At 40.4% G+C, this 15,869-nt stretch overlaps 1 protein-coding gene across 1 annotated transcript in view; it reads right to left on the reverse strand.

Moving 5' to 3' along the window:
- ADIPOR2 (adiponectin receptor 2) overlaps positions 1 to 15,869 on the reverse strand; it is a 70,177-nt gene that overhangs the window by 53,554 nt on the left and 754 nt on the right. The window lies entirely within an intron of this gene.

The raw sequence follows: 15,869 nt of genomic DNA on the forward strand, positions 1-15,869 counted from the left end.
CCACACCTCAGATGTGGATTAACTACATTGATGGAAAAATCCTTTGTTTGTAGGAAGCATGCAGAGCAGGGCAAGCCCCTACCCCACTCTCCAGAGGGAGCTCAGTGGCCACATTAAAGGGTCTGACAGGCTTGACACTGCCCAAGAGCCGTAGTTTGCCCACCCCTGCATTACTAGGACAGGATGGTGATGCAGCCTATAGTCATGGGAGGTTCATGGACATTTACATAAGGTGGCCAGACAAAGTGCATGATATCAGAATTCAAGAACTCTGAACTTCAAGAGTAGGCAAAGAAGAACTATATTTCCACCTAACATGGACAACTTGTATCCACACTGCCATCACATACCCACCAATGCCAAGGTTCACACAGATTTTTCATGACTACACAATGTAGGGAGAGCTCAGCTGTATGATTGATAAGCAGCTGCAGGACAGTATGTGACTCTGGGAGAATGAAAGCAAAATGGAGATATGTTGTTGACCCTCAACACTGTCAATGACTAATGCTGCAAATTATATCTGTTTGCTAAATTTTGCAAAACGTGGATTAGAACAAAGGCAAAGTTTTCAATGAACAAACTACCTAGACAGTCAGACAACCCGTGACCCATGTACAGACAAGCAGTTGTAGCTAAGGGAACTGGATCTGGAGCAACACTGTGACTCAAGCACTGATAATAGTTGTTTATGTATTAAAACATACTTCACAATTATTTCATAATGAAGAAACAGTTGATTTGTACTTGCTCAGTTTTGTTTTTCAGATGGGGGTTGTTTCCTGGATGATTTATGTTGTAATAATGAGGAAGATTATATGTAACTGTGGAATTACTGGTTACCACTCTAGAGTTAAGGTTGAGTCAGAAGTTTTCAGTTCAACATGAGTTTTAAACTTTTATTTTAAAAGAGTCTCAATAAAATGGCAAAAAAAGACTCAATGTCAGTTTTCAGTATTTGAATTTTTCATGCCAATGCAAACTGATTTGATACAGAAAATATAAGTGTTCAGCAAAGCTACAAAAAAAAAAAAAAAAAAAAAAGAGTTCCAAAATGGGTTGCCTCAACTGTTTTCAGACATTCTTTGCCAAGAAACTAAAGCACTCTGGGATATGTTCTGTGCCAATTAATAAAATAGTAGTTCTACATTAGGTCCTATTTCTTTGTGTCATGGTTTTTCACTTTTTTGCCATAAAAAAATGTAACAAGTCAAACTATACTGAGTGAAACAGTAATGCTGGAACAGCTGCTCAAGAAAAAAAAACTCAATCTGGGAGGTATATGTAAGTGGGAGGACTTCCCCATCAAATATCTCTGTAGCCTAAGGGAAGTTCCCTGAACTTGGAAAGAGACTGATTTCAACCCTTATCTTTACTAACTAGATTATAATCCAATGTACCTCACTACTATTATTGACAAAGGCCATGAACTCCAACTCAGAAGGTGGTCTAACTTTATAAGTGAACTGGCACCTCATAGATATATTATGCCAGGTCTCTGCAGAGAAAGTAAAGTTTAGAACTCAGGACTCTGATATGGCAGGGTCAAACCTTAGCTACTCAGTCACACTACTTTTCAGACAGTACTGTAGTTGGGATAACCAAAGCACATTCAATCTAAGACACTTCTACTCTTGGCTTTGTGGGAAGCCAGGATTCCTAATCTCCACTATGATACTGCTGTCCAGTTGTGTAATCCCACCAGGAAAGCATGGGTCAAGACATCTTATAGAGACTGACTAAACAGAGGCTAGCAATTACTTCTACTGTTTTTAAGATCTGAACTGGGAGTCTGAAAATCCAGTTCCAACCCCTGTTGACTCACTGAGAGGGTAGTATGGTTGCATGCAACAGACTGTGTGAATGAATAAATCTGTTTTTAATAAGACACCATGGGAAAAAACAAGGACACAATTATCTATAAATTATAGCATGACTCAAATACAGGTATCTCATGTGTCAGTCACTGTCATCATCTCCTCCCCCAACGTGACTTTGTACCACAGTGGATAGGTCAACATCAAACCCAACTCAAAAAACTAGGAAATAAACCTTAGTGACAGCTAAAATTGAATCAGGATGCACCCTACCAACTCAAAACATTACACAGAGCAATGTTTCGCAATCTTTGATACCAGAGACCAGCTTGCTGCATTCCTAAACTCTGTCAGGGAGATCTCAGGGACCAGCACCAATCCAGACTGGTCATTTTAAAAAAAAAAAAAAAAAAAAAAAAAAACCACCCACACACACTGGCCTAGAGCACTCCCACGCTTCATAAGGCTTTCACTGCAACCTCCAATAGATACCAAAAAGCAATATGCACACCAACTCACACTAGCACAAGAGTTTACTGATAAGCTCAATACTGGTAAGGCAAAACAACTTCCTAAATATATGCAATGTATGACAGTCAGATTTAAGGAATATGAGGCATGCATTGCTTTTTGTGATCTGTTGGAGGTCAAAGTGAAGGGTTCTAGAGCAGAGGTTCTCAACCTTTTGTCTCTGAGGCCCTGCTCGACATGCTATAAAAACTCCAGGGCCCAGCGGGGAGGAGGGGGAGAGGGGCAGGGGCCTGGGAGAATTGGAACAGATGTGACAAGAGATCACTAAAAAACACAAATAATGTAGTAGTTTGATAAGTACCAGCCACATCTCTATCTGAAGTTCATACAATAGGTTTCTCACTCCAGCAGTCTGGCAACTGAAGATGGAAAGCCTCTGTACTCTCAGTATTCCAAAAATTCAGCTGGACTTGTTATCACTATACTGAAGGGAGAACGAAACCTTTAAGCCAAGTTGTCTGTCCTTCATGCTATTCACCAAAAGAGCCTGTGACTTTGCCTATGTTCTAAGCAAAAGACTCAGCTGACTGCCCAACTGATTTTATTCTTCTCTCAAGAAAAACTAGTAGAAGGCACTTCCTGTGACTATCCTATACCACTAAAATGTAGGAAATAATCACATATGGTACAGAGGAATGGACAGCTGTTCTGTATTATTTAATTAATTCTTATATCTACTGGACATGGATCAAGCAAATGAGTCAAATTTTACATTGGTGCAGGATGAACTACTAAACAAAGAACCATCCAGAAAATGACTATGTAACAGCTATGTTCTAGCTTCAAAATGGATATTTCTGTTGAGTCATGCAAAGTTTGTAGCCAAAGAACCACTCCACAAAGGGGTCCGCCAAAAGGAACTTGCAGAAGTAGGCTCCTTATCAGAGCTAAGACAGCTGTTGTTGAAAATGGCCCAACAGGTCTTTCATAAAATGCTATAGCACAAGAGGTTCTGTACAAAGATACTGGAATATTCCAGGCAAACTTCTCTGAAACCATAAAGGACAGGCCTTATTTTCTCATTAAATGATAAGGGACAACTTGTATGCTGACTGGACATTTCAAATCTTCCAAAAACTTCCCTTTCTGACTGGCCACGTCAGCTTTGCTAAGAGGAGGAACCAAGCAACGCTAACAAAAAAAAGTGTACAAAATGCCCTGTGTTGTTCAACACATTGCTCCCTGAAATCAGAACATCTGGATAAGAGAGACAGAGCGACTGCTGCTGCCTAGCCAGCAAGAACACCTTGTTGCTGACTAGCACCTTATTCACTTTGTCTTTTAAGAGACTAAAAACAGCGCTATCATAATTCCCTCAGTCACCTAAAATCCTAAATGAACTCTCCCAAGAAACCAGCCATTGAGACTGTGAAGCTCATGAACTCACCTTTGTGCCAGTTCCAACTGATGCTTATAAAAGTTATTTCGCTACTTATTTACCCAAGTGATGACTTATTTTGTTAGCAGAATTTAGCTTACTGTAAGTACCTGAATTAAAAGCCTTTAAATGACTACAACTTGTGATGTGTACCTACGTTTTACTAACAAGTAAAGTCTTAGTTGTCTAGGAGTTATATTAAATCAGTAAGTAATTGAGAGCACTGAATCTGCAGGAACTACTTACACTAAGCATAGTACTACTTGTCAGGAGAAAATGTGCTTCCCTACAGCAAAAGTTAGTTGCAAGAAACCCTGAGTGTTTCAAAGAGTTCAGTCTAAAAAATAAATAAAATCACACAGACTATGGTCAAGAGAATTGATGGCTTTTTAGACAGATGGGAAGAAGTTTTAAATTGGCTCATAAGCTAAAGGATTTTACCACTGTTTCACTGAAGTGGCATAAGAGTTTACTGAACTGATGGAATTGCAGAGAAATTTAAATATCAAAATAATGATTGGCATATTAAACTTTGGAATTAATGTAGGACATTTGTGTGTGTACAAGAGGCAAAACTTAGCTATGAGAAACACCTGGGCAAGGCAATTTTGACATTGATATTTAAGTAACTTGACTATATTTCTAAATGCTACTTCAGAATTGTTTCAACTGACATGAGCAATCTAATAATTCCAGTGGAGACAAGCTTGACTGGAAGTAAATAAGGATGCATATTTAAGGATCTATAGTTCCATATTAATACCGAAAGCACCTGGCTCAGACTAGTCAGCATAAAACTAGGATAGAAGTTTGTCTTTATAACAAGACAAAACCTTGAATTAATTGAATTGCAATAACCAATGTTGAGTTCAATTTGACATTCTCACATCTTTATTTTGCTCTCTGAATTTCCCATTGTCTTCAAAACTATTTTAGCTAATAACCCTCAAAATTCATAATAATTCTCTAGTCTATACTTTAGCCAAGGAACAAAGATCCAAAGAACAGCAAGAAACCGAGTAGAGATAACTGGTTAAATTTAACCTCTCTCTCACAGCTCCAGGACACTGCAACGTGTTCTACGTACAGTAACTCCTTGCTTAACGTTGTAGTTATGTTCCTGAAAAATGCGACTTTAAGCAAAACAATGTTAAGCAAATCCAATTTCCCCATAAAGAATTAATGTAAACAGGGCGGGTTAGGTTCCAGAGAAATGTTTTTCACCAGATCAAAAAAAAAAAAAAACAAACACGAGGGAGAGACAGTATAAGTTTTAAACAAACAATTTAAGACTGTACATAGCAATGATGATTGTGAAGCTTGGTTGAGGTGGTGAAGTCAGAGGGTGGGATATTTCCCAGGGAATGCCTTACTGCTAAATGATGAACTAGCATTTGGCTGAGCCCTCAAGGGTTAACACATTGTGATAGACACACATCCTGTGTGAGAGAGATGTGCATTGTCCCTTTAAGTACCGCTGACCCCACTAAGTACATTGCCTTTTTAAACAGATCAGAAAGTTGAGAGAGCAGCTGCGGTCCCTTCCCTCCATCCTGAGCCCTGTCGTGTCTTCCCCCGCTCTATGGATGGGATAAGCAGGGGGGCAGAAGCAGGGGGACACCATGACATTAGCACCCCTCTTCCCTGCCCCTGCCCCCTCCCCCCCCCCAAATAGCAAGCAGAAGTCTCCTGGGAGCAGCTCCAAGGCAGGAGCAGCACATGGCAGTGGTGGGGGAAGGACAGCTGAACTGTTGGCAAATTGATAGCCTGCTGGGTGGCTGCTGCATAGGGAACTTAAGGGAGCGAGGAGCTGATAGGGGGCTGCCGGTCCACCCTGGTTCCAAGCCCCCGCCACCTCCCCAGCTAGCTGCAACAGGCTGCTCTTCCTGCAAGCAGTGGACAAAGCAGGTGGCTACCAAACATTATAAGGGAACATTGTGCAACTTTAAGTGAGCATGTTCCCTAATTGATCAGCAACATAACAATGAAACAACATTAACCAGGATGCTAAAGTGAGGAGTTAGTGTAATCCAAGCCCAAGAACTCCACCAAACCAAGAGAACAAGATGGTATTTAAAGCATTAGAAGCTTGGTATGATCCAGTACATTCATGGATTACATATGATATGCAGTTTGCACCTGAAGCAACCCACCATGAAGTGCATTGCAGTAGTAGACCTACATGTCAAAAACATGCATCAGTTACCAGTTCAAACAAGCTAAACAATTGGTTCAGAGAGTGACAAAAAAGTTAAACTCAAATTTCTTAGCCACCAGCCTTCTTGCTCCAGCAACTAGATAACTTTCCTTTTCAGACTGTAACCTGCCAATATTCTTGAGATAAAAGCCAATCTTCGCCATGCCCACATTTTTCATGTACTGGTTTTCTGAAGTAACTCCACTTTCAGATTGGAAGGCTTAGATCTAGGAAGTTTTACTAATATTCTAATCCAACAGGCACTAACAAAAGGAATCTACTGATTAGATTCAAATGTGTTAATGCATATTAATTCTACAGAACCTAAGAGCTACCTAGGGAGTGCAAGGGCTTCTTTTCCTGCTCCCTAGATTTAAAGCTTCCACGTTCATTGACTGTTCCATAGAAGGCAGCATGAATTCTAACAAAAGGCTTTGACTTAGCTGTACAGATCTTCATTACTGGAAACTGTGCCCTAAGCCCCACTGCAACACTCCAAAGAATTCATGTAGATGAATCTAAACAGCACAAACACATACTCCTTCAGCAAAATCAGCAGGATTACAAGTGACATCAAAGTTTAGCAAGCCAGGGTGCGTCCCATAATGCCCTCATACATCACATCACTTATCTGCTAGCCAATTATATGAATGTGCACATTTGAACAAACAATTAAAACATCAGGTCTCAGTTTAGACCTTGCAGTTCACATATAACAGTATTTTATTTGTGCAAGAAGCAGATATCAATACATATAATAGTTGAACAAGAGAGTCAGTGTTACCCTATTGCTGCATTATACCAGGACAAACAAAAACCATTCCACTCAGAGCAAGTAAGACGCTATCATTCCCATCCTGTTTCAGGGGTCCTTTGCCTTACGTTTCACTACCTCTGGGTATCTGGCTCCACAAATGGCCTCATCTTTAAGCAAAGGGGAGCAGAACCCACAGTCCTCTGAAGGATAGGGAAAAATGACACCACAAGCAGAGAATCAGTGAAATGTTTCCCACCTGGGGAAAGCTTGATAGCTGAGCTTTGAAGACCAATGTCAAGTTTGATAGAGCTGATAAACTAGAGAAGAGTACAAGTTAATTTGAAATGGATACCAGGGGGAAAATTTGGTGACAAAAGAAATTGCAAAAAATTGGTTTTACGAGTGGGGAAGACAGATTAATTTGGTATAGGTGAAAAAGAAATATACCCATGTCTGCATGAACAAGTATATATGGCTATATGTAAAAAGCAGCGCTGTTAATTTGCTGTTAACTCAAGTGATCAACGCAAAATTAACTAGATTAAAAATAGTTGTGATTAATTGCTGTTTTAACTGCACTGTTAAATATATTTGAAAATGCAGAAAATTTATTTCAATTACAACACAGAATATAGTGTACAGTGCTCACTTTATATTTATTAAAAATATTTGCACTGTAAAAAGGAATAGTATTTGTCAATTCACCGTATCCAAATACTGTAATGGAATCTATCATGAAAACACAACTTACAAATGTAGGTTTTTTGTTACATAACTATACTCAAACACAAAACAATGTAAAACTTTAGAGCCTACAAGTCCATTCAGTCTTACTTCTTATTCAGCCAATTGCTAAAACAAACAAGTTTGTTTATATTTATGGGAGATAATGCTGCCCACTTCTTATTTACAATGTCACCAGAAAGTGAGAATAGGCGTTCACATGGGACTTTTGCAGCTGGCATTGCAAGGTACTTAGTGCATCTGGCATGTAAAGATTCATGTCCTTTCCTGCTTCAACCACCATTCCAGAGGACATGCTTCCATGCTGACGACGCTCATTAAAAAAATAATGTGTTAATTAAATTTGTGACTGAACTCCTTGGGGAAGAATTGTATGTCTCCTGTTCTGTTTTACCCGCATTCTGCCATATATTTCATTTTATAGTAGTCTCGGATGATGACTCAGCACATGCTGTTCATTTTAAGAACATCTTCACTGCAGATTTGACAAAAGGCAAAGAAGGTACCAATGTCAGATTTCTAAAGATAGCTACAGCACTAGACCCAAGGTTTAAGAATCTGAAGTGCCGTCCAAAATTTGAGAGGGACGAGATGTGGAGCATGCTTTCAGAAGTCTTAAAAGAGCAACACTGATGCGGAAACTACAGACCCCAAACCATCAAAAATGCTGGTGGCATCTGACTCAAAGGATGAAAACGAACATGCATCGGTCTAAACTGCTTTGGATTGTTATCGAGCAAAACCTGTCATCAGCATGGAAGCATGTCCTCTGGAATGGTGGTTGAAGCAGGAAAGGACATATGAATCTTTAGCGCATCTGACATGTAAATATCTTGTGACACCGGCTACAACAGTGCCATGTGCATGCCTGTTCTCACTGTCAGGTGACATTGTGAACAAGCAGGCAGCATTATATCCTGCAAATGTACACAAACTTGTTTTTTCAGCAATTGGCTGAAGAAATAGGACTGAGTGGACTTGTAGGCTCTAAAGTTTTACATTGTTTTGTGTTTGAGTGCAGTTATTTTTTGTACATAATTCTACATTTGTAAGTTCAAACTTTCACGATAAAGAGATTGCACTTCAGTACTTGTATTAGGTTAATTGAAAATACTATTTCTTTTGTTTTCTTTTACAGTTCAAATATTTGTAATCAGAAATATAAAGTGAGAATTGTACACTTTGTATTCTGTGTTGTAATTGAAATTAATATATTTGAAAAGGTAGAAAACATCCACAAATATTTAAATAAATGGTATTTTTTTAATCACACGCTTCATTTTTTTAATCACGCGACAGCCCTAGTTTAAATGGGTTACCTTCATTCCCTCCACCCCAGATCTCAGCTCACATAGAAGAGCAGGAAGACACCCAAAAGGAGTGGAGTTTCCCCAGATACCTGAACACATGGTGGGCAGGGAGCCTGCAAAGAAGCAGGGCTCCTCCAGACGCCAGCACATATAGGGAAGGGGAAAATTCAGGTCTGACAGGCCCCACCACATCTAAATCCCCAACTCCCTCTGCTACTCTCCGTTCTCCAACCCCCCCCACCGATCTTCTCCCCTCCCATTCCTCTTACTCCCTACCCCCTCCCCCGAGCCTTCTGACCCCTCTTCCCTCTCCTACCACTCATTCCCATAATGCACCCATTCCTTGCTGCATACCCATACACCTCATCCCCTACTGCCATTCTTGTACAGCTCATCACGTCTCCTCTCCCAGTAAGCATTTCCATGTGTAATTTATTTTCTTTTTGAAGACAGTTTCAGCATCTGACTATTTTACAGTACTCATAACATTTCTACAAAATTAAAAAACAAAACTACACAGTGACAGGCTGCTTTTTCCCAAAAACGTTTTCAGTTCATTCTCAGTTTTCTGCCCAGGGTGAATCTCAAACTTCAAGTTGCAGGCTCAGAGAGGTGTCCCATTCATCTCAATGAGATGTTCTTAGCTGATAGAGAATACCCCCCATGGTGATTAAAATAGCCTGAAACAATAGCTACAAAACAAGTGACATGAGTGAATCACTTCAATAGGTGTTCCCTTTTCCCCATGCTGGAATTTTTGATGTGTCAAGCACATCTGTTCTCAGCTCCTGACCCCAGTCTCAGCTGTGTTCTTGGTGCTTGCCTTTTCTAAGCTCCCCAGAGAGGGGCAGGGTTTACCCAGATCCTGGCTCACATGGGATGGGAGTTGGGGAGAAGGGCTCAGACACCAACAGAAAGGCAAGCCCCTCCCAGACCCTGGCTCACATGAGGGGAGCAGGGAAGAGAATCATATCCCCAAAGATGGGCAAGATCCCAGCACCCACACGGGGGAGGGACCAGGGCTCAGGAACCACTCGTGGGACAGATCCCAGCTCACATAGGGGGTAGGTAGAGGGATTCAGACCCTCCAGATAGGCAAGCCCCCGTAAGACCTGGCTCACTTGAAGAGGAAAAGGGGGGTTACACCCCTACAAATGAGCTGGGGCCACTAGATTAAGGCACACAAACAGGAGAGGAATGTGAGACCTGACAAGCACTCCCGGCCCCCCATCACTCACTCCCATGTCCCTTCCCAGTGTCCCATCTCCTTACTCCTCAACCCCTCTCTCCCTATTCCCACCTATTCTTCCACCCTTAATCACCTTTTCCTCTCAGTATTTCCTTTTCTAGTTTATTTTATTTTAAAAAAATAGTTTGTGCCCTCTGAATGTTCAGTTGTGCTCAGATTACATCTGACCAAAATAAAAATCTCCTTTTGATAGAGGCAGCCTGCCTGTTTGGGGCAACATGCCTGTTTTTTTTATTTCAGATTTCTGCCCTGGGGATTTCTGCCTCAGTAGATGAGGCTTGGATTTAATGACCACAACATGTCTTTGAAGCCACTCAGGACCTGTGATGCAGAAGTAGTTATCCAGAGAGTTAGCCTCTTTGCACATGCTCAGTAGACACAGAAATAACCATGAGGCTTATGATCAGCTTAATTGGAAAAGCAAAATCTTTTTGAATTAAGATTTATATTTGATTTCCCTCAGAAGGTACACGTAATTTGGGGGTAATCATAAAGCATGGGACACCCTAGTGTGATTAGCTGAGCCCTGGTTTGATCTCAATCTGCGAGCAAAAAGAAACTGCCAGAATCTCTGAACTTTAAGAAAAGCTGTCTTTCCCCCCAACCCACAAGCGTATCCCCTTAGTGAAAAGGCCCCAAATTTAGATCACTAACAGACCCCACACCCTGCATGAGACACACTACATTTCAAAGCAATTCAAATAAACATGCAGATTTTATAGCACTTAGAGACAAGCTTTAAACAGAAAGCTTTTGCTCTGCTATAATTGTTTGTATTACAGTAACAGTCAGGTGCCAGGTACTTTTGGCCAGTACTCCAGCCGCTCCAAAGCCCTCTTTTTCCTTCTGTTAGCAGCGCCTGGTTTTATCTTCTGTTCTCAGAGGGCTTCATTAGCCCTGCTAATAGCGAGTTACAGCAAGTGTCACATTCCCAGAGGACTCCATTAAATTTCATGGCCAAAGCTGCGTACTGTAATGATACTGAAATCCATCCTAATGCAAGTTTTCCCTACATGGACATAACTTCACGCCAGGAACCCTGCACTGACCTATAGGTGTAAGGATGCGTTTCTGCAAGTACTCCTGCACTATAAGTCACATGACCCCCATAACCAGCCAGTCAGCATCTAAGTTTCCCCATCATTCAAGTGCTTTTATTTTGCTGAACGTTGTCTCAAACAGCTCTCAGAAAACTGGGAAGAGCCCGATGGACTGGAAAGAAAGAGGCTACTATTCCTCCATGAGGAACGTTTCATTACAGCAGCACACACAGACCCGTAATTGTGGAAAAGAGAAAAGGAACTCTTACAATGAATACACGCCACCATGCATACAACATCTTGTATCTAATCTGCTCATCTTTATTCCATGGTTGTCTCACCTCTATGCCAGATGTTGACTTACTTAGTAGTGTTTGACTAGACACCAAGTCTAGAGTCCAACATTTAGACTGTGAAAAATTGTTTTTAGCCACTCCCTTCTTCCCCCATACAGTGATTTAGACGTTTCCATGCAGTGCTGGAAATTCAAACAAAACAGCACCATGTGTGCCAAGAAGGAGTAAAACTGACTAGTAAATTAAATCATTAAAACTGAAATCTAAAAATATGAGTTAAAAACAAACTTTTCCTTGCACACGTTAAGTATCAATGTTGAAAGTGCTCATTGAAATTCCTGAGCTCCCTAACTCTGCCAGTACTCCCCTGTTTAAGTTCAGTGGTTCATCACCTCTCAAACCAAGGCCATATCTACACTACAGGGGCTGCAGCAGTACAGTGACAGGCTGCAGCTACACCGCTGTAGTGCCACAGAACAGATGCTTCCTACAACAGAAGGGTTTTTCCATCACTGTAGGTAATCCACCTCTAAGCGCCTGTAAGAATTATTCCACTGACCTAGCCACATACACACAGTGGATTACATCAGCACAGCTGTGGTGCTCAGGGATGTGACTTTTTCACACCCTGGAACGCTGTAGTTACATTGACCTAACTTTTAAGCATAGACCAGGCCAAAGTGAAAAGCAGCCTTAGCAAAAGAAACTACTTTCCAGAAGGAAAAGGAGTACTTGTGGCACCTTAGAGACTAACCAATTTATTTGAGCATAAGCTTTCGTGAGCTACAGCTCACTTCATTGGATGCATTCAATGAAGTGAGCCGTAGCTCAAGAAAGCTCATGCTCAAATAAATTGGTTAGTCTCTAAGGCGCCACCAGTCCTCCTTTTCGCGACTACAGACTAACACGGCTGCTACTCTGAATACTTTCCAGAAGGCAGCCAGCAATACATCTCACACTGACCACAATCTTGCAATACAATAAATAGGTTTTTTCCATTTCACCTGTCCTCAAAGTAAACCTGGAGGTTTGTCCTGTTAGCCTGAACTGGGTTAAGTTAGGGCTTTTACTTCTACATCAGACAATTCAGATAGCTTGCCCAATAAGCACATATCTTGTAACATTTATGCTCCAGCTAGTTTTTGTGATTGATCTTCTGACATTAAAATCACAAGTCTCAGATTCCAGATCGACCACACGGTTGCTGCCACGTGGAGGGTAGACACAACCCTTCCACACATCTTATTGCAAGGCTTTGAAGAGGTTCTCCTCTTGCTTCAAATAAACTATGCTCTGAAAATAGGATGCTGTGTACTGAACCCATGTGATCGGATAGCTAACAGAGGCTTCTATTATTCAAAAGTCAATGTGGTGGGGTTGGGGGAGGATTGGGATTCTAGAAACTAGCCATTTCAACGAGTAAGAATGGGTGGCCAAAAGCAAAACTAATTTTGCCACCACACCCTTATTTTTTACAAACTGATTTTTTTTCATAAATCTTATTCATCAAGACCAATTAATTGCTTTAAAAAAAAAACACAGAGCCACTAACCCACCATCCGGGCACAACCACACCGAATCAGTGCGCCTGCTGAAAGCAAGGGGAAAATGTTTATAAAATTGAATTTGTTTTACTTCCAAAGCTCTATCAAAGAATGAAAAGATTTAAAGTGATACAGTCTTTCCCCCAAACACTTTCCCCAAAGGGTTTTTCATAACTGCTTCTCTCCTGTGTAGCAGATTCTTTTCTCAGCTACCCACCGAAGGACTAAAGTCCAGACTCTCAAATCATAAATACATTAGCCTTTGAAAAATGACTTCTTTCCATTTGAAAATGTAAATTTTACTTAGACATTTGGTTCATTAAGTACATTACTTAATACAAACCCTGAAGACTTGACCCACAAAATTTCTTTGTCTCCACACCAGAAAAATCTTGACAAACAGGGTCTCTGGAGAGGCAGAAGCAAGTCTATTCCTTTCATATATTTCACAGCATGATTACACAACTACATAACCTTGAAATGGATTTTCAGAAATCTAGTAGTGTTCTAATACTTAGTACATTGGGACACATGAATGTTGCAGTGTCTGAAACAGCAGCACAAGTGCTGGTCTGATGAGACCATCAGAGGGGCCTCATTTTTTATTTTGTAATCTGCTGGAATGAAGCAAGATCACTGAAAACTCACCACCTCAAATATTCAATTGAAGGTTCTCTATGGTCAGTTTTCACTAAGTCTTAGAGAAGACACTAGCATTATGAGCCCACTGCCAACTGTTGCTACTGATAACCACCCCTTCACTACCTGATCAATGGCAACTCAGGCACCTGTACAAAAGGCTTTTAAGGACTTCTTGTGATGTCTTGTCCTTTACACCCAGTGTACAGGGGTCATAGTGGGGGCAAGAATCTCACCCACAATTATTAAAATGCTAATGAGCATCAGCATCTGCCCACACTAGAACCACCACCATTACTACTCATCATGGAACAGCACTGGTGAGAGAAGTTAGAAGAAAAATGGTCAAATTGTTTAGACAGGCCTTAAGACCTGATGAGGGTTAACTAAACTGTTTCAGCAGTGAGGATAGTTAATGTTCCAAGGGTGACCATGTAGTGATCCAGTGAGCCATAAACATTACTGGTGTACTAAAGAGGTTGGTTATTTTACAGTGAGAGGTTTTCAATTAGGAAAGCACCTTTATCATTGATGAGAACACACTTGATTAACAAATCAGATCATTAACAGAAAAACATTCACCATAAGAGTTGCTGCTATATCAGGTTTCAGAGTAACAGCTGCGTTAGTCTGTATTTGCAAAAAGAAAAGGAGTACTTGTGGCACCTTAGAGACTAACCAATTTATTTGAGCATAAAGCTTATGCTCAAATAAATTGGTTAGTCTCTAAGGTGCCACAAGTACTCCTTTTCTTTTTGCTGCTATATCAGTCTGCCATAAAACAATCCCTTCCCCTCCTCACCTCACATTTTAACTGCACTTAGGAAAGTTCAGTTTGATGGCCTGGACTGAGCTGGGATTGATAGTGGGACTGAGCCTTTCACCTCTACATGACTGGTTCAGATTCAGCCCAGCTCAATAGTTACCCTTCAGAGGCCAGATCAAATACTATGACATTTTACCATGCCTGAACTCTTGTCTACAATCTGATTTACTAACCTGGTTTAACAGGTTAGATTAGAATAAATAATATTCAACATATCAGCTATCACTGACATACTGCTAAACAGGACTGTCCTGTTCCACACTGACTACTAAGGTGATCTTTAGGCTGAATGCAGTTAACAGAACCATTGGCAAGTGTACAAATATGGTAAAAAGTGTAAGGATGTAGACAAGGCCTAAATGAAATGACTTATCAATAAAATCCCTACAGAACATGTCCACACGACAAAACCATCACCACAACTGGCACTAACTGGAACCCCTGCTGGCCAAGTAACAAATGAGACAGGGTGACAAAGTTTCCTTCTCCCCAAAAAGTAGTCCTTCCAGACACAGTTGAAGCATGCAGAAGGGTGGTGTGGGGAAACTTATTCTGCTTTCTGCCTGTGCACCACCTGAAATCCCAGGAGGCAATTTCCAGTTGTCAATTCAGCACTTCTCAACACAAAAGTTAATAATTTTTCTGTTCTGAAGAATTGTATAGACTGTGTTTGGTAAGGGAGGAAAGTTACACAGTACATAATTAAGAATTTCAAAGACTGATTTCTGTGGAGACCATAATTATTTTCCTCAGATGTTAAAGTGCTCTGACACTGAAGCCCCTCTACTTCCATACCCTATTGCAGTCAAACATGCCAAGTAAAGACTTCATTTCCAAGTCTTAAAAAGAGGATTATACCATAAGGACAACTTTAACAATTAGATCCTTGAAGAGAAAATTAGGTACTTACCTAAAAACCTCCACAATTACACTAATAGGTGCAATTTTAAATAAGGAATAAATATGCTGAACAGTTTCTGAAATGACAAATGTGCATGGCAGTTTACAGATGCAAGGTGGCAAAAGTACATGTGTCAAAGAGATTATAATCTAACATTGAGTAATGGCTATATGTCAACAAATATTAAGCTAATATGGAGACACGTCCAAGAAGTCACTGAATCAATTCCACCTTTTTGTCATATAAAATTTAGGAATGTTCATGACAAAATGGGATTACTACTCAATGCTTTAAATATCCTGAAACACCTATAGTATCCTCTATGGTCTACACGGAACAGTGAGCCTCTCAACTTTTACATTTTTATTGTGTTGTTATACATAATGGGTGAGCACTTGGTTGATTACATATCTTGTAAGCGTGTAGTAATACCACTTTTATATCTCTGTACAGTATTATGGCAAAAAAAATACAATTTATTTTTTAAAAAGTAACTAATTTAAGTCTCAGTCATGACTGTTTGGGTTTTGTTTATTTGGCAGTACTGAGCTTCTACCAGAATGACTGTTTTTCCTCCCACACAGAAAGTTTCCAGAGATTTGTTTCAGTGTCTCCCTCAACTGCTGAGCTACCTAACATT

The sequence above is a fragment of the Caretta caretta genome, chromosome 1, assembly GCF_965140235.1.
Source record: "Caretta caretta isolate rCarCar2 chromosome 1, rCarCar1.hap1, whole genome shotgun sequence".
NCBI classification, from domain to species: Eukaryota; Metazoa; Chordata; order Testudines; family Cheloniidae; genus Caretta; species Caretta caretta.